General features: G+C 45.1%; 12 non-coding genes across 12 annotated transcripts; all 12 read left to right on the top strand.

Moving 5' to 3' along the window:
• The first annotated feature begins 378 nt into the window (after positions 1 to 378).
• LOC141204058 (U2 spliceosomal RNA) lies at positions 379 to 569 on the top strand. Its single transcript, XR_012275031.1, has one exon. It is a non-coding gene; the product is annotated as a U2 spliceosomal RNA (small nuclear RNA).
• A 1,115-nt stretch (positions 570 to 1,684) lies between these two features.
• Positions 1,685 to 1,875, top strand: LOC141204057 (U2 spliceosomal RNA). Its single transcript, XR_012275030.1, has one exon. It is a non-coding gene; the product is annotated as a U2 spliceosomal RNA (small nuclear RNA).
• A 1,115-nt stretch (positions 1,876 to 2,990) lies between these two features.
• LOC141204106 (U2 spliceosomal RNA) lies at positions 2,991 to 3,181 on the top strand. Its single transcript, XR_012275079.1, has one exon. It is a non-coding gene; the product is annotated as a U2 spliceosomal RNA (small nuclear RNA).
• A 1,115-nt stretch (positions 3,182 to 4,296) lies between these two features.
• LOC141204056 (U2 spliceosomal RNA) lies at positions 4,297 to 4,487 on the top strand. The gene has a single exon (XR_012275029.1). It is a non-coding gene; the product is annotated as a U2 spliceosomal RNA (small nuclear RNA).
• A 1,115-nt stretch (positions 4,488 to 5,602) lies between these two features.
• Positions 5,603 to 5,793, top strand: LOC141204055 (U2 spliceosomal RNA). Its single transcript, XR_012275028.1, has one exon. It is a non-coding gene; the product is annotated as a U2 spliceosomal RNA (small nuclear RNA).
• Positions 5,794 to 6,908: 1,115 nt separating this feature from the next.
• Positions 6,909 to 7,099, top strand: LOC141204070 (U2 spliceosomal RNA). The gene has a single exon (XR_012275043.1). It is a non-coding gene; the product is annotated as a U2 spliceosomal RNA (small nuclear RNA).
• Positions 7,100 to 8,214: 1,115 nt separating this feature from the next.
• LOC141204053 (U2 spliceosomal RNA) lies at positions 8,215 to 8,405 on the top strand. The gene has a single exon (XR_012275026.1). It is a non-coding gene; the product is annotated as a U2 spliceosomal RNA (small nuclear RNA).
• Positions 8,406 to 9,520: 1,115 nt separating this feature from the next.
• On the top strand, positions 9,521 to 9,711 carry LOC141204052 (U2 spliceosomal RNA). The gene has a single exon (XR_012275025.1). It is a non-coding gene; the product is annotated as a U2 spliceosomal RNA (small nuclear RNA).
• A 1,115-nt stretch (positions 9,712 to 10,826) lies between these two features.
• LOC141204051 (U2 spliceosomal RNA) lies at positions 10,827 to 11,017 on the top strand. The gene has a single exon (XR_012275024.1). It is a non-coding gene; the product is annotated as a U2 spliceosomal RNA (small nuclear RNA).
• Positions 11,018 to 12,132: 1,115 nt separating this feature from the next.
• LOC141204050 (U2 spliceosomal RNA) lies at positions 12,133 to 12,323 on the top strand. Its single transcript, XR_012275023.1, has one exon. It is a non-coding gene; the product is annotated as a U2 spliceosomal RNA (small nuclear RNA).
• A 1,115-nt stretch (positions 12,324 to 13,438) lies between these two features.
• Positions 13,439 to 13,629, top strand: LOC141204152 (U2 spliceosomal RNA). The gene has a single exon (XR_012275124.1). It is a non-coding gene; the product is annotated as a U2 spliceosomal RNA (small nuclear RNA).
• Positions 13,630 to 14,744: 1,115 nt separating this feature from the next.
• LOC141204178 (U2 spliceosomal RNA) lies at positions 14,745 to 14,935 on the top strand. Its single transcript, XR_012275148.1, has one exon. It is a non-coding gene; the product is annotated as a U2 spliceosomal RNA (small nuclear RNA).
• Positions 14,936 to 19,782: the final 4,847 nt, after the last annotated feature.

Below are 19,782 nucleotides of genomic sequence, written 5' to 3'. Positions count from 1 at the left end.
ACAGCAGCAGCCACCTTCAGTCTGCTGCTGGACAACCAGCAGCAGCAGCAGCAGGAGAGGTATGTAATCAGGAGCCCTCCTGCTAAGTGTAGACAGCTGCTCGTTCCACCCCACCCCCCGCCTTAATTGGTTCTCCTCCCTTCCAACGGTGTTGAGGCGGGTGGGAACAGCAGGGGGTGAAGGTGCTGTGTTTAAAGAGGTGGAGTTATGCAGATCTAAAACGCGTGGATTGCAGCAGCAGCAAGCCGAAAAGTGCAGGCATGTAAGGGATCTAGAGGTTGACAACATGTCTTCTTAACGGGAGTCCAGGAGCTCATCTCCACAAATGGACTTTTCAGGATCCTTGGGTGGCTCCGTAGTTTGAAACCAATTCTGGTTATCGCTTCTCGGCCTTTTGGCTAAGATCAAGTGTAGTATCTGTTCTTATCAGTTTAATATCTGATACGTCCCCTATCTGGGGACCATATATTAAATGGATTTTTAGAACAGGGAGATGGAAAAAGAGCTTGCTCTGTCCACTCCACGCATTGACCTGGTATTGCAGTATCTCCAGGACCGGTGCACCCCTTCTTTAATGCAGTTTCTAAAATCAGAAAGAATTGAATTCAATGTTTTTTGCTCATTTTGCTTGTTTGTCGGATTTTGGGATGGACTCTTTGGTTTTGCTTTTCTTCTCCTCATTGGATTTTTCATGTTCAAAGTTGCAGAAGCCAGATTACAAGCTCATTTTGGTTCAACTTCAGCAACTGTGCATTGCATTGCCATGTAATGTGATGCAATGCTATCTTTCTAGCTCTCCCTTTTTACTTCCTTTTGGATAAACAGACATATTAGGCAAGCATTTTGGAGCTTTCACCTAAATAACTACAGGTGGTGAGATAAGCTGCACAATATAATTGACCTTTCAGTATATTGTTGCACACACACCATCTATTTAGCAAATGCCCTTGTTATCAACAGCAGCCTTTTAAACTCACCTGAGCTAACAGGTATGTGCGCTGGTTACTCTGCTGCGCTTAAAATTTCTTTTTTGGTTTGCTACAATGCCTTTTCTGAAACGTTGTCTCCTTCTGCTGGAACACTGACTTCTTTCATTTAATGCCTGCAGACTATAAAAGAGAACCCAACCCAAAAAGTTTGGTTGATTAGTCTGTGGCATTCTGTTAAACTGTTGCTTATGGCGGTCTCTGTGAGCTTCTCAGCGACATTCAGCCAGCCAGGTATCCTGCCTGCAGTAGATGGAATGTGGCAATGGAACGCTGGCTGCGCGTGTCATAATAGGCTCTGAGCCTTTATATACCTGTGCACAGCAGCAGCCACCTTCAGTCTGCTGCTGGACAGCCAGCAGCAGCAGCAGCAGGAGAGGTATGTAATCAGGAGCCCTCCTGCTAAGGGTAGACAGCTGCTCGTTCCACCCCACCCCCCGCCTTAATTGGTTCTCCTCCCTTCCAACGGTGTTGAGGCGGGTGGGAACAGCAGGGGGTGAAGGTGCTGTGTTTAAAGAGGTGGAGTTATGCAGATCTAAAACGCGTGGATTGCAGCAGCAGCAAGCCGAAAAGTGCAGGCATGTAAGGGATCTAGAGGTTGACAACATGTCTTCTTAACGGGAGTCCAGGAGCTCATCTCCACAAATGGACTTTTCAGGATCCTTGGGTGGCTCCGTAGTTTGAAACCAATTCTGGTTATCGCTTCTCGGCCTTTTGGCTAAGATCAAGTGTAGTATCTGTTCTTATCAGTTTAATATCTGATACGTCCCCTATCTGGGGACCATATATTAAATGGATTTTTAGAACAGGGAGATGGAAAAAGAGCTTGCTCTGTCCACTCCACGCATTGACCTGGTATTGCAGTATCTCCAGGACCGGTGCACCCCTTCTTTAATGCAGTTTCTAAAATCAGAAAGAATTGAATTCAATGTTTTTTGTTCATTTTGCTTGTTTGTCGGATTTTGGGATGGACTCTTTGGCTTTGCTTTTCTTCTCCTCATTGGATTTTTCATGTTCAAAGTTGCAGAAGCCAGATTACAAGCTCATTTTGGTTCAACTTCAGCAACTGTGCATTGCATTGCCATGTAATGTGATGCAATGCTATCTTTCTAGCTCTCCCTTTTTACTTCCTTTTGGATAAACAGACATATTAGGCAAGCATTTTGGAGCTTTCACCTAAATAACTACAGGTGGTGAGATAAGCTGCACAATATAATTGACCTTTCAGTATATTGTTGCACACACACCATCTATTTAGCAAATGCCCTTGTTATCAACAGCAGCCTTTTAAACTCACCTGAGCTAACAGGTATGTGCGCTGGTTACTCTGCTGCGCTTAAAATTTCTTTTTTGGTTTGCTACAATGCCTTTTCTGAAACGTTGTCTCCTTCTGCTGGAACACTGACTTCTTTCATTTAATGCCTGCAGACTATAAAAGAGAACCCAACCCAAAAAGTTTGGTTGATTAGTCTGTGGCATTCTGTTAAACTGTTGCTTATGGCGGTCTCTGTGAGCTTCTCAGCGACATTCAGCCAGCCAGGTATCCTGCCTGCAGTAGATGGAATGTGGCAATGGAACGCTGGCTGCGCGTGTCATAATAGGCTCTGAGCCTTTATATACCTGTGCACAGCAGCAGCCACCTTCAGTCTGCTGCTGGACAGCCAGCAGCAGCAGCAGCAGGAGAGGTATGTAATCAGGAGCCCTCCTGCTAAGGGTAGACAGCTGCTCGTTCCACCCCACCCCCCGCCTTAATTGGTTCTCCTCCCTTCCAACGGTGTTGAGGCGGGTGGGAACAGCAGGGGGTGAAGGTGCTGTGTTTAAAGAGGTGGAGTTATGCAGATCTAAAACGCGTGGATTGCAGCAGCAGCAAGCCGAAAAGTGCAGGCATGTAAGGGATCTAGAGGTTGACAACATGTCTTCTTAACGGGAGTCCAGGAGCTCATCTCCACAAATGGACTTTTCAGGATCCTTGGGTGGCTCCGTAGTTTGAAACCAATTCTGGTTATCGCTTCTCGGCCTTTTGGCTAAGATCAAGTGTAGTATCTGTTCTTATCAGTTTAATATCTGATATGTCCCCTATCTGGGGACCATATATTAAATGGATTTTTAGAACAGGGAGATGGAAAAAGAGCTTGCTCTGTCCACTCCACGCATTGACCTGGTATTGCAGTATCTCCAGGACCGGTGCACCCCTTCTTTAATGCAGTTTCTAAAATCAGAAAGAATTGAATTCAATGTTTTTTGTTCATTTTGCTTGTTTGTCGGATTTTGGGATGGACTCTTTGGCTTTGCTTTTCTTCTCCTCATTGGATTTTTCATGTTCAAAGTTGCAGAAGCCAGATTACAAGCTCATTTTGGTTCAACTTCAGCAACTGTGCATTGCATTGCCATGTAATGTGATGCAATGCTATCTTTCTAGCTCTCCCTTTTTACTTCCTTTTGGATAAACAGACATATTAGGCAAGCATTTTGGAGCTTTCACCTAAATAACTACAGGTGGTGAGATAAGCTGCACAATGTAATTGACCTTTCAGTATATTGTTGCACACACACCATCTATTCAGCAAATGCCCTTGTTATCAACAGCAGCCTTTTAAACTCACCTGAGCTAACAGGTATGTGCGCTGGTTACTCTGCTGCGCTTAAAATTTCTTTTTTGGTTTGCTACAATGCCTTTTCTGAAACGTTGTCTCCTTCTGCTGGAACACTGACTTCTTTCATTTAATGCCTGCAGACTATAAAAGAGAACCCAACCCAAAAAGTTTGGTTGATTAGTCTGTGGCATTCTGTTAAACTGTTGCTTATGGCGGTCTCTGTGAGCTTCTCAGCGACATTCAGCCAGCCAGGTATCCTGCCTGCAGTAGATGGAATGTGGCAATGGAACGCTGGCTGCGCGTGTCATAATAGGCTCTGAGCCTTTATATACCTGTGCACAGCAGCAGCCACCTTCAGTCTGCTGCTGGACAGCCAGCAGCAGCAGCAGCAGGAGAGGTATGTAATCAGGAGCCCTCCTGCTAAGGGTAGACAGCTGCTCGTTCCACCCCACCCCCCGCCTTAATTGGTTCTCCTCCCTTCCAACAGTGTTGAGGCAGGTGGGAAGAGCAGGGGGTGAAGGTGCTGTGTTTAAAGAGGTGGAGTTATGCAGATCTAAAACGCGTGGATTGCAGCAGCAGCAAGCCGAAAAGTGCAGGCATGTAAGGGATCTAGAGGTTGACAACATGTCTTCTTAACGGGAGTCCAGGAGCTCATCTCCACAAATGGACTTTTCAGGATCCTTGGGTGGCTCCGTAGTTTGAAACCAATTCTGGTTATCGCTTCTCGGCCTTTTGGCTAAGATCAAGTGTAGTATCTGTTCTTATCAGTTTAATATCTGATACGTCCCCTATCTGGGGACCATATATTAAATGGATTTTTAGAACAGGGAGATGGAAAAAGAGCTTGCTCTGTCCACTCCACGCATTGACCTGGTATTGCAGTATCTCCAGGACCGGTGCACCCCTTCTTTAATGCAGTTTCTAAAATCAGAAAGAATTGAATTCAATGTTTTTTGTTCATTTTGCTTGTTTGTCGGATTTTGGGATGGACTCTTTGGCTTTGCTTTTCTTCTCCTCATTGGATTTTTCATGTTCAAAGTTGCAGAAGCCAGATTACAAGCTCATTTTGGTTCAACTTCAGCAACTGTGCATTGCATTGCCATGTAATGTGATGCAATGCTATCTTTCTAGCTCTCCCTTTTTACTTCCTTTTGGATAAACAGACATATTAGGCAAGCATTTTGGAGCTTTCACCTAAATAACTACAGGTGGTGAGATAAGCTGCACAATATAATTGACCTTTCAGTATATTGTTGCACACACACCATCTATTTAGCAAATGCCCTTGTTATCAACAGCAGCCTTTTAAACTCACCTGAGCTAACAGGTATGTGCGCTGGTTACTCTGCTGCGCTTAAAATTTCTTTTTTGGTTTGCTACAATGCCTTTTCTGAAACGTTGTCTCCTTCTGCTGGAACACTGACTTCTTTCATTTAATGCCTGCAGACTATAAAAGAGAACCCAACCCAAAAAGTTTGGTTGATTAGTCTGTGGCATTCTGTTAAACTGTTGCTTATGGCGGTCTCTGTGAGCTTCTCAGCGACATTCAGCCAGCCAGGTATCCTGCCTGCAGTAGATGGAATGTGGCAATGGAACGCTGGCTGCGCGTGTCATAATAGGCTCTGAGCCTTTATATACCTGTGCACAGCAGCAGCCACCTTCAGTCTGCTGCTGGACAGCCAGCAGCAGCAGCAGCAGGAGAGGTATGTAATCAGGAGCCCTCCTGCTAAGGGTAGACAGCTGCTCGTTCCACCCCACCCCCCGCCTTAATTGGTTCTCCTCCCTTCCAACGGTGTTGAGGCGGGTGGGAACAGCAGGGGGTGAAGGTGCTGTGTTTAAAGAGGTGGAGTTATGCAGATCTAAAACGCGTGGATTGCAGCAGCAGCAAGCCGAAAAGTGCAGGCATGTAAGGGATCTAGAGGTTGACAACATGTCTTCTTAACGGGAGTCCAGGAGCTCATCTCCACAAATGGACTTTTCAGGATCCTTGGGTGGCTCCGTAGTTTGAAACCAATTCTGGTTATCGCTTCTCGGCCTTTTGGCTAAGATCAAGTGTAGTATCTGTTCTTATCAGTTTAATATCTGATACGTCCCCTATCTGGGGACCATATATTAAATGGATTTTTAGAACAGGGAGATGGAAAAAGAGCTTGCTCTGTCCACTCCACGCATTGACCTGGTATTGCAGTATCTCCAGGACCGGTGCACCCCTTCTTTAATGCAGTTTCTAAAATCAGAAAGAATTGAATTCAATGTTTTTTGTTCATTTTGCTTGTTTGTCGGATTTTGGGATGGACTCTTTGGCTTTGCTTTTCTTCTCCTCATTGGATTTTTCATGTTCAAAGTTGCAGAAGCCAGATTACAAGCTCATTTTGGTTCAACTTCAGCAACTGTGCATTGCATTGCCATGTAATGTGATGCAATGCTATCTTTCTAGCTCTCCCTTTTTACTTCCTTTTGGATAAACAGACATATTAGGCAAGCATTTTGGAGCTTTCACCTAAATAACTACAGGTGGTGAGATAAGCTGCACAATATAATTGACCTTTCAGTATATTGTTGCACACACACCATCTATTTAGCAAATGCCCTTGTTATCAACAGCAGCCTTTTAAACTCACCTGAGCTAACAGGTATGTGCGCTGGTTACTCTGCTGCGCTTAAAATTTCTTTTTTGGTTTGCTACAATGCCTTTTCTGAAACGTTGTCTCCTTCTGCTGGAACACTGACTTCTTTCATTTAATGCCTGCAGACTATAAAAGAGAACCCAACCCAAAAAGTTTGGTTGATTAGTCTGTGGCATTCTGTTAAACTGTTGCTTATGGCGGTCTCTGTGAGCTTCTCAGCGACATTCAGCCAGCCAGGTATCCTGCCTGCAGTAGATGGAATGTGGCAATGGAACGCTGGCTGCGCGTGTCATAATAGGCTCTGAGCCTTTATATACCTGTGCACAGCAGCAGCCACCTTCAGTCTGCTGCTGGACAGCCAGCAGCAGCAGCAGCAGGAGAGGTATGTAATCAGGAGCCCTCCTGCTAAGGGTAGACAGCTGCTCCTTCCACCCCACCCCCCGCCTTAATTGGTTCTCCTCCCTTCCAACGGTGTTGAGGCGGGTGGGAACAGCAGGGGGTGAAGGTGCTGTGTTTAAAGAGGTGGAGTTATGCAGATCTAAAACGCGTGGATTGCAGCAGCAGCAAGCCGAAAAGTGCAGGCATGTAAGGGATCTAGAGGTTGACAACATGTCTTCTTAACGGGAGTCCAGGAGCTCATCTCCACAAATGGACTTTTCAGGATCCTTGGGTGGCTCCGTAGTTTGAAACCAATTCTGGTTATCGCTTCTCGGCCTTTTGGCTAAGATCAAGTGTAGTATCTGTTCTTATCAGTTTAATATCTGATACGTCCCCTATCTGGGGACCATATATTAAATGGATTTTTAGAAAAGGGAGATGGAAAAAGAGCTTGCTCTGTCCACTCCACGCATTGACCTGGTATTGCAGTATCTCCAGGACCGGTGCACCCCTTCTTTAATGCAGTTTCTAAAATCAGAAAGAATTGAATTCAATGTTTTTTGTTCATTTTGCTTGTTTGTCGGATTTTGGGATGGACTCTTTGGCTTTGCTTTTCTTCTCCTCATTGGATTTTTCATGTTCAAAGTTGCAGAAGCCAGATTACAAGCTCATTTTGGTTCAACTTCAGCAACTGTGCATTGCATTGCCATGTAATGTGATGCAATGCTATCTTTCTAGCTCTCCCTTTTTACTTCCTTTTGGATAAACAGACATATTAGGCAAGCATTTTGGAGCTTTCACCTAAATAACTACAGGTGGTGAGATAAGCTGCACAATATAATTGACCTTTCAGTATATTGTTGCACACACACCATCTATTTAGCAAATGCCCTTGTTATCAACAGCAGCCTTTTAAACTCACCTGAGCTAACAGGTATGTGCGCTGGTTACTCTGCTGCGCTTAAAATTTCTTTTTTGGTTTGCTACAATGCCTTTTCTGAAACGTTGTCTCCTTCTGCTGGAACACTGACTTCTTTCATTTAATGCCTGCAGACTATAAAAGAGAACCCAACCCAAAAAGTTTGGTTGATTAGTCTGTGGCATTCTGTTAAACTGTTGCTTATGGCGGTCTCTGTGAGCTTCTCAGCGACATTCAGCCAGCCAGGTATCCTGCCTGCAGTAGATGGAATGTGGCAATGGAACGCTGGCTGCGCATGTCATAATAGGCTCTGAGCCTTTATATACCTGTGCACAGCAGCAGCCACCTTCAGTCTGCTGCTGGACAGCCAGCAGCAGCAGCAGCAGGAGAGGTATGTAATCAGGAGCCCTCCTGCTAAGGGTAGACAGCTGCTCGTTCCACCCCACCCCCCGCCTTAATTGGTTCTCCTCCCTTCCAACGGTGTTGAGGCGGGTGGGAACAGCAGGGGGTGAAGGTGCTGTGTTTAAAGAGGTGGAGTTATGCAGATCTAAAACGCGTGGATTGCAGCAGCAGCAAGCCGAAAAGTGCAGGCATGTAAGGGATCTAGAGGTTGACAACATGTCTTCTTAACGGGAGTCCAGGAGCTCATCTCCACAAATGGACTTTTCAGGATCCTTGGGTGGCTCCGTAGTTTGAAACCAATTCTGGTTATCGCTTCTCGGCCTTTTGGCTAAGATCAAGTGTAGTATCTGTTCTTATCAGTTTAATATCTGATACGTCCCCTATCTGGGGACCATATATTAAATGGATTTTTAGAACAGGGAGATGGAAAAAGAGCTTGCTCTGTCCACTCCACGCATTGACCTGGTATTGCAGTATCTCCAGGACCGGTGCACCCCTTCTTTAATGCAGTTTCTAAAATCAGAAAGAATTGAATTCAATGTTTTTTGTTCATTTTGCTTGTTTGTCGGATTTTGGGATGGACTCTTTGGCTTTGCTTTTCTTCTACTCATTGGATTTTTCATGTTCAAAGTTGCAGAAGCCAGATTACAAGCTCATTTTGGTTCAACTTCAGCAACTGTGCATTGCATTGCCATGTAATGTGATGCAATGCTATCTTTCTAGCTCTCCCTTTTTACTTCCTTTTGGATAAACAGACATATTAGGCAAGCATTTTGGAGCTTTCACCTAAATAACTACAGGTGGTGAGATAAGCTACACAATATAATTGACCTTTCAGTGTATTGTTGCACACACACCATCTATTTAGCAAATGCCCTTGTTATCAACAGCAGCCTTTTAAACTCACCTGAGCTAACAGGTATGTGCGCTGGTTACTCTGCTGCGCTTAAAATTTCTTTTTTGGTTTGCTACAATGCCTTTTCTGAAACGTTGTCTCCTTCTGCTGGAACACTGACTTCTTTCATTTAATGCCTGCAGACTATAAAAGAGAACCCAACCCAAAAAGTTTGGTTGATTAGTCTGTGGCATTCTGTTAAACTGTTGCTTATGGCGGTCTCTGTGAGCTTCTCAGCGACATTCAGCCAGCCAGGTATCCTGCCTGCAGTAGATGGAATGTGGCAATGGAACGCTGGCTGCGCATGTCATAATAGGCTCTGAGCCTTTATATACCTGTGCACAGCAGCAGCCACCTTCAGTCTGCTGCTGGACAGCCAGCAGCAGCAGCAGCAGGAGAGGTATGTAATCAGGAGCCCTCCTGCTAAGGGTAGACAGCTGCTCGTTCCACCCCACCCCCCGCCTTAATTGGTTCTCCTCCCTTCCAACGGTGTTGAGGCGGGTGGGAACAGCAGGGGGTGAAGGTGCTGTGTTTAAAGAGGTGGAGTTATGCAGATCTAAAACGCGTGGATTGCAGCAGCAGCAAGCCGAAAAGTGCAGGCATGTAAGGGATCTAGAGGTTGACAACATGTCTTCTTAACGGGAGTCCAGGAGCTCATCTCCACAAATGGACTTTTCAGGATCCTTGGGTGGCTCCGTAGTTTGAAACCAATTCTGGTTATCGCTTCTCGGCCTTTTGGCTAAGATCAAGTGTAGTATCTGTTCTTATCAGTTTAATATCTGATACGTCCCCTATCTGGGGACCATATATTAAATGGATTTTTAGAACAGGGAGATGGAAAAAGAGCTTGCTCTGTCCACTCCACGCATTGACCTGGTATTGCAGTATCTCCAGGACCGGTGCACCCCTTCTTTAATGCAGTTTCTAAAATCAGAAAGAATTGAATTCAATGTTTTTTGTTCATTTTGCTTGTTTGTCGGATTTTGGGATGGACTCTTTGGCTTTGCTTTTCTTCTACTCATTGGATTTTTCATGTTCAAAGTTGCAGAAGCCAGATTACAAGCTCATTTTGGTTCAACTTCAGCAACTGTGCATTGCATTGCCATGTAATGTGATGCAATGCTATCTTTCTAGCTCTCCCTTTTTACTTCCTTTTGGATAAACAGACATATTAGGCAAGCATTTTGGAGCTTTCACCTAAATAACTACAGGTGGTGAGATAAGCTACACAATATAATTGACCTTTCAGTGTATTGTTGCACACACACCATCTATTTAGCAAATGCCCTTGTTATCAACAGCAGCCTTTTAAACTCACCTGAGCTAACAGGTATGTGCGCTGGTTACTCTGCTGCGCTTAAAATTTCTTTTTTGGTTTGCTACAATGCCTTTTCTGAAACGTTGTCTCCTTCTGCTGGAACACTGACTTCTTTCATTTAATGCCTGCAGACTATAAAAGAGAACCCAACCCAAAAAGTTTGGTTGATTAGTCTGTGGCATTCTGTTAAACTGTTGCTTATGGCGGTCTCTGTGAGCTTCTCAGCCACATTCAGCCAGCCAGGTATCCTGCCTGCAGTAGATGGAATGTGGCAATGGAACGCTGGCTGCGCGTGTCATAATAGGCTCTGAGCCTTTATATACCTGTGCACAGCAGCAGCCACCTTCAGTCTGCTGCTGGACAGCCAGCAGCAGCAGCAGCAGGAGAGGTATGTAATCAGGAGCCCTCCTGCTAAGGGTAGACAGCTGCTCGTTCCACCCCACCCCCCGCCTTAATTGGTTCTCCTCCCTTCCAACGGTGTTGAGGCGGGTGGGAACAGCAGGGGGTGAAGGTGCTGTGTTTAAAGAGGTGGAGTTATGCAGATCTAAAACGCGTGGATTGCAGCAGCAGCAAGCCGAAAAGTGCAGGCATGTAAGGGATCTAGAGGTTGACAACATGTCTTCTTAACGGGAGTCCAGGAGCTCATCTCCACAAATGGACTTTTCAGGATCCTTGGGTGGCTCCGTAGTTTGAAACCAATTCTGGTTATCGCTTCTCGGCCTTTTGGCTAAGATCAAGTGTAGTATCTGTTCTTATCAGTTTAATATCTGATACGTCCCCTATCTGGGGACCATATATTAAATGGATTTTTAGAACAGGGAGATGGAAAAAGAGCTTGCTCTGTCCACTCCACGCATTGACCTGGTATTGCAGTATCTCCAGGACCGGTGCACCCCTTCTTTAATGCAGTTTCTAAAATCAGAAAGAATTGAATTCAATGTTTTTTGTTCATTTTGCTTGTTTGTCGGATTTTGGGATGGACTCTTTGGCTTTGCTTTTCTTCTCCTCATTGGATTTTTCATGTTCAAAGTTGCAGAAGCCAGATTACAAGCTCATTTTGGTTCAACTTCAGCAACTGTGCATTGCATTGCCATGTAATGTGATGCAATGCTATCTTTCTAGCTCTCCCTTTTTACTTCCTTTTGGATAAACAGACATATTAGGCAAGCATTTTGGAGCTTTCACCTAAATAACTACAGGTGGTGAGATAAGCTGCACAATATAATTGACCTTTCAGTATATTGTTGCACACACACCATCTATTTAGCAAATGCCCTTGTTATCAACAGCAGCCTTTTAAACTCACCTGAGCTAACAGGTATGTGCGCTGGTTACTCTGCTGCGCTTAAAATTTCTTTTTTGGTTTGCTACAATGCCTTTTCTGAAACGTTGTCTCCTTCTGCTGGAACACTGACTTCTTTCATTTAATGCCTGCAGACTATAAAAGAGAACCCAACCCAAAAAGTTTGGTTGATTAGTCTGTGGCATTCTGTTAAACTGTTGCTTATGGCGGTCTCTGTGAGCTTCTCAGCGACATTCAGCCAGCCAGGTATCCTGCCTGCAGTAGATGGAATGTGGCAATGGAACGCTGGCTGCGCGTGTCATAATAGGCTCTGAGCCTTTATATACCTGTGCACAGCAGCAGCCACCTTCAGTCTGCTGCTGGACAGCCAGCAGCAGCAGCAGCAGGAGAGGTATGTAATCAGGAGCCCTCCTGCTAAGGGTAGACAGCTGCTCGTTCCACCCCACCCCCCGCCTTAATTGGTTCTCCTCCCTTCCAACGGTGTTGAGGCGGGTGGGAACAGCAGGGGGTGAAGGTGCTGTGTTTAAAGAGGTGGAGTTATGCAGATCTAAAACGCGTGGATTGCAGCAGCAGCAAGCCGAAAAGTGCAGGCATGTAAGGGATCTAGAGGTTGACAACATGTCTTCTTAACGGGCGTCCAGGAGCTCATCTCCACAAATGGACTTTTCAGGATCCTTGGGTGGCTCCGTAGTTTGAAACCAATTCTGGTTATCGCTTCTCGGCCTTTTGGCTAAGATCAAGTGTAGTATCTGTTCTTATCAGTTTAATATCTGATACGTCCCCTATCTGGGGACCATATATTAAATGGATTTTTAGAACAGGGAGATGGAAAAAGAGCTTGCTCTGTCCACTCCACGCATTGACCTGGTATTGCAGTATCTCCAGGACCGGTGCACCCCTTCTTTAATGCAGTTTCTAAAATCAGAAAGAATTGAATTCAATGTTTTTTGTTCATTTTGCTTGTTTGTCGGATTTTGGGATGGACTCTTTGGCTTTGCTTTTCTTCTCCTCATTGGATTTTTCATGTTCAAAGTTGCAGAAGCCAGATTACAAGCTCATTTTGGTTCAACTTCAGCAACTGTGCATTGCATTGCCATGTAATGTGATGCAATGCTATCTTTCTAGCTCTCCCTTTTTACTTCCTTTTGGATAAACAGACATATTAGGCAAGCATTTTGGAGCTTTCACCTAAATAACTACAGGTGGTGAGATAAGCTGCACAATATAATTGACCTTTCAGTATATTGTTGCACACACACCATCTATTTAGCAAATGCCCTTGTTATCAACAGCAGCCTTTTAAACTCACCTGAGCTAACAGGTATGTGCGCTGGTTACTCTGCTGCGCTTAAAATTTCTTTTTTGGTTTGCTACAATGCCTTTTCTGAAACGTTGTCTCCTTCTGCTGGAACACTGACTTCTTTCATTTAATGCCTGCAGACTATAAAAGAGAACCCAACCCAAAAAGTTTGGTTGATTAGTCTGTGGCATTCTGTTAAACTGTTGCTTATGGCGGTCTCTGTGAGCTTCTCAGCGACATTCAGCCAGCCAGGTATCCTGCCTGCAGTAGATGGAATGTGGCAATGGAACGCTGGCTGCGCGTGTCATAATAGGCTCTGAGCCTTTATATACCTGTGCACAGCAGCAGCCACCTTCAGTCTGCTGCTGGACAGCCAGCAGCAGCAGCAGCAGGAGAGGTATGTAATCAGGAGCCCTCCTGCTAAGGGTAGACAGCTGCTCGTTCCACCCCACCCCCCGCCTTAATTGGTTCTCCTCCCTTCCAACGGTGTTGAGGCGGGTGGGAACAGCAGGGGGTGAAGGTGCTGTGTTTAAAGAGGTGGAGTTATGCAGATCTAAAACGCGTGGATTGCAGCAGCAGCAAGCCGAAAAGTGCAGGCATGTAAGGGATCTAGAGGTTGACAACATGTCTTCTTAACGGGAGTCCAGGAGCTCATCTCCACAAATGGACTTTTCAGGATCCTTGGGTGGCTCCGTAGTTTGAAACCAATTCTGGTTATCGCTTCTCGGCCTTTTGGCTAAGATCAAGTGTAGTATCTGTTCTTATCAGTTTAATATCTGATACGTCCCCTATCTGGGAACCATATATTAAATGGATTTTTAGAACAGGGAGATGGAAAAAGAGCTTGCTCTGTCCACTCCACGCATTGACCTGGTATTGCAGTATCTCCAGGACCGGTGCACCCCTTCTTTAATGCAGTTTCTAAAATCAGAAAGAATTGAATTCAATGTTTTTTGTTCATTTTGCTTGTTTGTCGGATTTTGGGATGGACTCTTTGGCTTTGCTTTTCTTCTCCTCATTGGATTTTTCATGTTCAAAGTTGCAGAAGCCAGATTACAAGCTCATTTTGGTTCAACTTCAGCAACTGTGCATTGCATTGCCATGTAATGTGATGCAATGCTATCTTTCTAGCTCTCCCTTTTTACTTCCTTTTGGATAAACAGACATATTAGGCAAGCATTTTGGAGCTTTCACCTAAATAACTACAGGTGGTGAGATAAGCTGCACAATATAATTGACCTTTCAGTATATTGTTGCACACACACCATCTATTTAGCAAATGCCCTTGTTATCAACAGCAGCCTTTTAAACTCACCTGAGCTAACAGGTATGTGCGCTGGTTACTCTGCTGCGCTTAAAATTTCTTTTTTGGTTTGCTACAATGCCTTTTCTGAAACGTTGTCTCCTTCTGCTGGAACACTGACTTCTTTCATTTAATGCCTGCAGACTATAAAAGAGAACCCAACCCAAAAAGTTTGGTTGATTAGTCTGTGGCATTCTGTTAAACTGTTGCTTATGGCGGTCTCTGTGAGCTTCTCAGCGACATTCAGCCAGCCAGGTATCCTGCCTGCAGTAGATGGAATGTGGCAATGGAACGCTGGCTGCGCGTGTCATAATAGGCTCTGAACCTTTATATACCTGTGCACAGCAGCAGCCACCTTCAGTCTGCTGCTGGACAGCCAGCAGCAGCAGCAGCAGGAGAGGTATGTAATCAGGAGCCCTCCTGCTAAGGGTAGACAGCTGCTCGTTCCACCCCACCCCCCGCCTTAATTGGTTCTCCTCCCTTCCAACGGTGTTGAGGCGGGTGGGAACAGCAGGGGGTGAAGGTGCTGTGTTTAAAGAGGTGGAGTTATGCAGATCTAAAACGCGTGGATTGCAGCAGCAGCAAGCCGAAAAGTGCAGGCATGTAAGGGATCTAGAGGTTGACAACATGTCTTCTTAACGGGAGTCCAGGAGCTCATCTCCACAAATGGACTTTTCAGGATCCTTGGGTGGCTCCGTAGTTTGAAACCAATTCTGGTTATCGCTTCTCGGCCTTTTGGCTAAGATCAAGTGTAGTATCTGTTCTTATCAGTTTAATATCTGATACGTCCGCTATCTGGGGACCATATATTAAATGGATTTTTAGAACAGGGAGATGGAAAAAGAGCTTGCTCTGTCCACTCCACGCATTGACCTGGTATTGCAGTATCTCCAGGACCGGTGCACCCCTTCTTTAATGCAGTTTCTAAAATCAGAAAGAATTGAATTCAATGTTTTTTGTTCATTTTGCTTGTTTGTCGGATTTTGGGATGGACTCTTTGGCTTTGCTTTTCTTCTCCTCATTGGATTTTTCATGTTCAAAGTTGCAGAAGCCAGATTACAAGCTCATTTTGGTTCAACTTCAGCAACTGTGCATTGCATTGCCATGTAATGTGATGCAATGCTATCTTTCTAGCTCTCCCTTTTTACTTCCTTTTGGATAAACAGACATATTAGGCAAGCATTTTGGAGCTTTCACCTAAATAACTACAGGTGGTGAGATAAGCTGCAAAATATAATTGACCTTTCAGTATATTGTTGCACACACACCATCTATTTAGCAAATGCCCTTGTTATCAACAGCAGCCTTTTAAACTCACCTGAGCTAACAGGTATGTGCGCTGGTTACTCTGCTGCGCTTAAAATTTCTTTTTTGGTTTGCTACAATGCCTTTTCTGAAACGTTGTCTCCTTCTGCTGGAACACTGACTTCTTTCATTTAATGCCTGCAGACTATAAAAGAGAACCCAACCCAAAAAGTTTGGTTGATTAGTCTGTGGCATTCTGTTAAACTGTTGCTTATGGCGGTCTCTGTGAGCTTCTCAGCGACATTCAGCCAGCCAGGTATCCTGCCTGCAGTAGATGGAATGTGGCAATGGAACGCTGGCTGCGCGTGTCATAATAGGCTCTGAGCCTTTATATACCTGTGCACAGCAGCAGCCACCTTCAGTCTGCTGCTGGACAGCCAGCAGCAGCAGCAGCAGGAGAGGTATGTAATCAGGAGCCCTCCTGCTAAGGGTAGACAGCTGCTCGTTCCACCCCACCCCCCGCCTTAATTGGTTCTCCTCCCTTCCAACGGTGTTGAGGCGGGTGGGAACAGCAGGGGGTGAAGGTGCTGTGTTTAAAGAGGTGGAGTTATGCAGATCTAAAACGCCTGGATTGCAGCAGCAGCAAGCCGAAAAGTGCAGGCATGTAAGGGATCTAGAGGTTGACAACATGTCTTCTTAACGGGAGTCCAGGAGCTCATCTCCACAAATGGACTTTTCAGGATCCTTGGGTGGCTCCGTAGTTTGAAACCAATTCTGGTTATCGCTTCTCGGCCTTTTGGCTGAGATCAGGTGCAGTGATCTAACGGTTCCTGCCTTGGTCTTGGCTGAGAGGTGCCCGGGGTACCCGGCTCCTTGGCCTGGGGGGATCGTCTCACCTTTTGGTGGGACTTCACCCCCCTGCTGCTATTAGGGAGCTGGCTTAGTCCCCGGGCAACAAGTTGCGATCCCAAGGCGAAAGGTCGAGCCCGTAGTGACGGTAAGCCTTTGCCACTTTGGTGAGATGCCTTGTTCATTTCAATTTTCCACTGGCTCCGGCCAGATCAGGAACTCGGTGCGTATCGAGGTTCCAGCAAACCATGTCGGATATGACAACCCCCGTGAGTTCTATGTACAGATTTTGAGAGATCTGTTGAACGTGAAAGATCATGATGTTTACTGCCTGCAGGAGAAGGGGCAGAGTACATATATTCTCACGTTCTCGACCAAGGTTGCCTGCCAGCACTTTTACGAATGCGTTAAGGGCCACCGCAACAGCAAGCTGTTGGACGGAGTGATTTTTACGGGTCTATATGGCGGAGTTGACGTTCCCCTTGTGGTATACATGTTTAACCCCCATGTGTCCACAGATGATATTGAGCTTTTTCTGAGCAGATATTGTACATCTGTCAGATTTACGGGGAACGTCAAAGGTCGGAGCGGTTTCTGGAATGGGAAACGACGCTTTATGGTACGCTTCAGACTTGACCCTGGGGGTGTAGAAGGCCTTATGCACCCCCCCTCCACAGTGGTGCTGGGAAGAGACCATGGCTACCTCTTCTATGATGGACAACCATTCAGGTGTCGTAGGTGTGGTGACCTTGGTCACATACAGAGCGATTGTAAGAACGAGCGGATGAGTCAGTGCCACAATTGTGGACAATGGGGTCATGCCTCAAAGGACTGTAAGAACAGTAAGACCTGCAGTGGGTGCGGAATGTCTACTCACCTGTTCAGTAATTGTCCGATGCGGACAAGGTCTCGTGGTGGCTCTCGGGCGCCTGCGGCTAGTTCCGCAGGAGTTCCTGCTGATGCCAGCAGGGTCAGCCCGGGTGACCCCAGAAAAAGCTTTGTGGACATTACTAAAGGTCAAAAACAGTCTGACTCAGTCGATGCTCAGTCGGTACCTTTGCGGAAAAACCCGGCCTCTGTAGCCGAGGTCACGCCTTTGCCTACTCCTGCAGGGGTCCAGGTTTCACCTGGTGGGGAGATGGCACCTTCTCAGAGCGGAAATGAGAGGGAACCAAAAAAGAGGCGAAAATCTGGAGCTGTTGGTACCAATCCAGATGTCCATCCAGATACCCCTGCTGATGCCAGCACAGATGTTGGACCAGATGTCTGCCCTGATGCCAGTCCAGACGGATGCCCTGATGCCAATCCAGATGGATGCCCTGATGCCAATCCAGACGGATGCCCTGATGCCAATCCAGATGGATGTCCTGATGCCAACCCAGATGGATGCCTTGATGCCAGTCCAGATGGATGTCCTGATGCCAGTCCAGATGGATGTCCTGATGCCAGTCCAGATGGATGTCCTGGAACCATTCCTGATGGATGTCCTGTTGCCTGCCTGGATGATAGAGGTCGTGCAGTGGTTGGTGAACCTGTTGCTGGTCCTGATGGTCATCCTGCTCCGGAGATGATGTCCCTTGGTGCTCCTGGAGGGTCTGCGGGTATTCCACCTGCTGCAGTGCCTGGTGAGGATCGGGTGGATTCGGAGGATCGGATGGATCTCAGCGCCAGTGGTAAGAGAAGTCGTGAAGAGGCACAGGAGGAGCATAACCTGCCTCAGATGTCCCGTAAAGTCTTTCTATCTAGTGCTGCAAAAATTCTCAGCCCAGAGGGGACTAACTTAATTGAGGATTTCACGGACTCAGATGAAACGGACAGTTTACGAACTGTGTCATCCCTTCCTTCACCTTCTCTGTCACAAATTATTGATTCAGATTCAGAGTATAATGAATCAATAAAAAACACCTAACATGGCAGAAATCCGTGCTGCCTCACTAAATGTGAGAAGCCTAAAGAGCCCTGTTAGACGGGCTGCTTTGTTTGCTTGGTTACTGACTCTGAACTTTGACATTTTTTTCCTGCAAGAATGCGGTATTGATCACGATTTGTCATACCCCAACTTAAAAATGGACTGGTCAGCAGGACCCTCTATTTGGTCAGGGTCCAATGAAAATAAAGCTGCCGGGGTTGGGATTTTATTCAAATGTCAAAATGTTAATGTTTTATCCATCACTGAAATAGTTCCAGGTCGTGCCTTATCAACTCATGTTATTTTAAATGGTTTTACCTGTCGTCTTATTAATGTTTATGCATCCCCAGAGAAAAATGAGCGTGCTTCCCTTTTTAATGTCATCCCTTTGTTTTTATCAGGTCCGTCCCCTGTGATAGTGGGAGGGGATTTTAACTGTGTCATGTTGGGGGAGGGGAGGAGTGGAGGTGATACTAATGGAAGAACAGACAAAACATCCAGTCTGTTAAAACATTTGACAACGGACCTCAAATTATTAGATGCTTGGAGAAAGTCCTACCCTACTGACACTGGGCATACATGGAGGGGTAGAGGGATGTCATCTCGTATTGATTTTATTTTTTCCTCTTCTGATGTTTTTAAACCTAGGAATGCTGGTCTAATAGAAAATATTTTTTCTGATCATGTATTACTATACAATGTATTGCAAACTCCACAGGAAGCAAAAGTTGGAAAAGGTATGTGGAAATTGAATGTGCTCTTATTAGAAGACGAACTGGTAAGGGCGGAGTTTTATGCAAAGTATGAGAGTTGGAGAAGACGGAAACACCCAAATCAGAGTATGTTGGGGTGGTGGGAGTGTGTTAAAACCCGTATTAAAGAATTTTTTATTAAAATTGGTAAAAGGAAGGCACGTGAAAAAAGGAAATGTTTTAAAGATTTTAATGTCAGGATGCAAATTCTCCATAAGCTTAAGGGGTGGGGAGTGCCTGGTGTGGATGGTGAGATTGCCAAGATCCAGACAGAAATCCAAAAATTCCTGGAACAAAAGGGTAAAGAAATTATATTTAATGCCCGTGTGAAATATTTGGAAGAGGGTGAGACCTGCTCAAGGTTCTTCTTTAAAAAAATGAGTGACAAAAAACAAGTGATTACTGAGCTAGAAGGACAATCTTCCACTGAGAGCATTTTAGAGCATACTGCTAATTTTTATAGAGATCTTTTTAGTATTAAAAATGTTGATGAACCTGCTTTTACAGAGAATCTTAATGTTTTATCCCAGTTTTTAAATAAAGATGACCAGATTTTTTTAGCTAAAGAACTTTTACCCAGTGAAATTGAAGAGACCCTTAAGAGTTTTAATAAAGGTAAGGCTCCTGGATCAGATGGCCTTCCTATTGAATTTTATCTTTGCTTTTGGGATCTAATTAAGGAGGATTTTATACAAGTAGTTTGTGAAGCCTCTAAGGCTGATTTATTACCATATTCATGGCGTAAAAGTATGATTACATTAATTTTTAAGAAAGGTGATAAATCAAAGTTGGAGAATTGGAGGCCTATTTCACTATTAAATACAGACTACAAGATTTTAGCTAAAGTTGTTGCTGGTCGTCTTAAAGCAGTTATTAAAAATGTAATTCATCCAGATCAGGTTTGTGGTGTCCCCGGGAGATCAATCTGGGAGCATCTAAACCTAATTCGTGATCTTATCTGGTTTCAAAAAGATAGAAAACAGCCACTAGCTATTTTATCTT

Source organism: Phyllobates terribilis, unplaced genomic scaffold (assembly GCF_046119375.1).
Source record: "Phyllobates terribilis strain yellow unplaced genomic scaffold, ASM4611937v1 Scaffold_134__1_contigs__length_4944459, whole genome shotgun sequence".
Classification (NCBI taxonomy): Eukaryota; Metazoa; Chordata; class Amphibia; order Anura; family Dendrobatidae; genus Phyllobates; species Phyllobates terribilis.
This window is presented reverse-complemented; position numbering and strand designations above follow the sequence as displayed.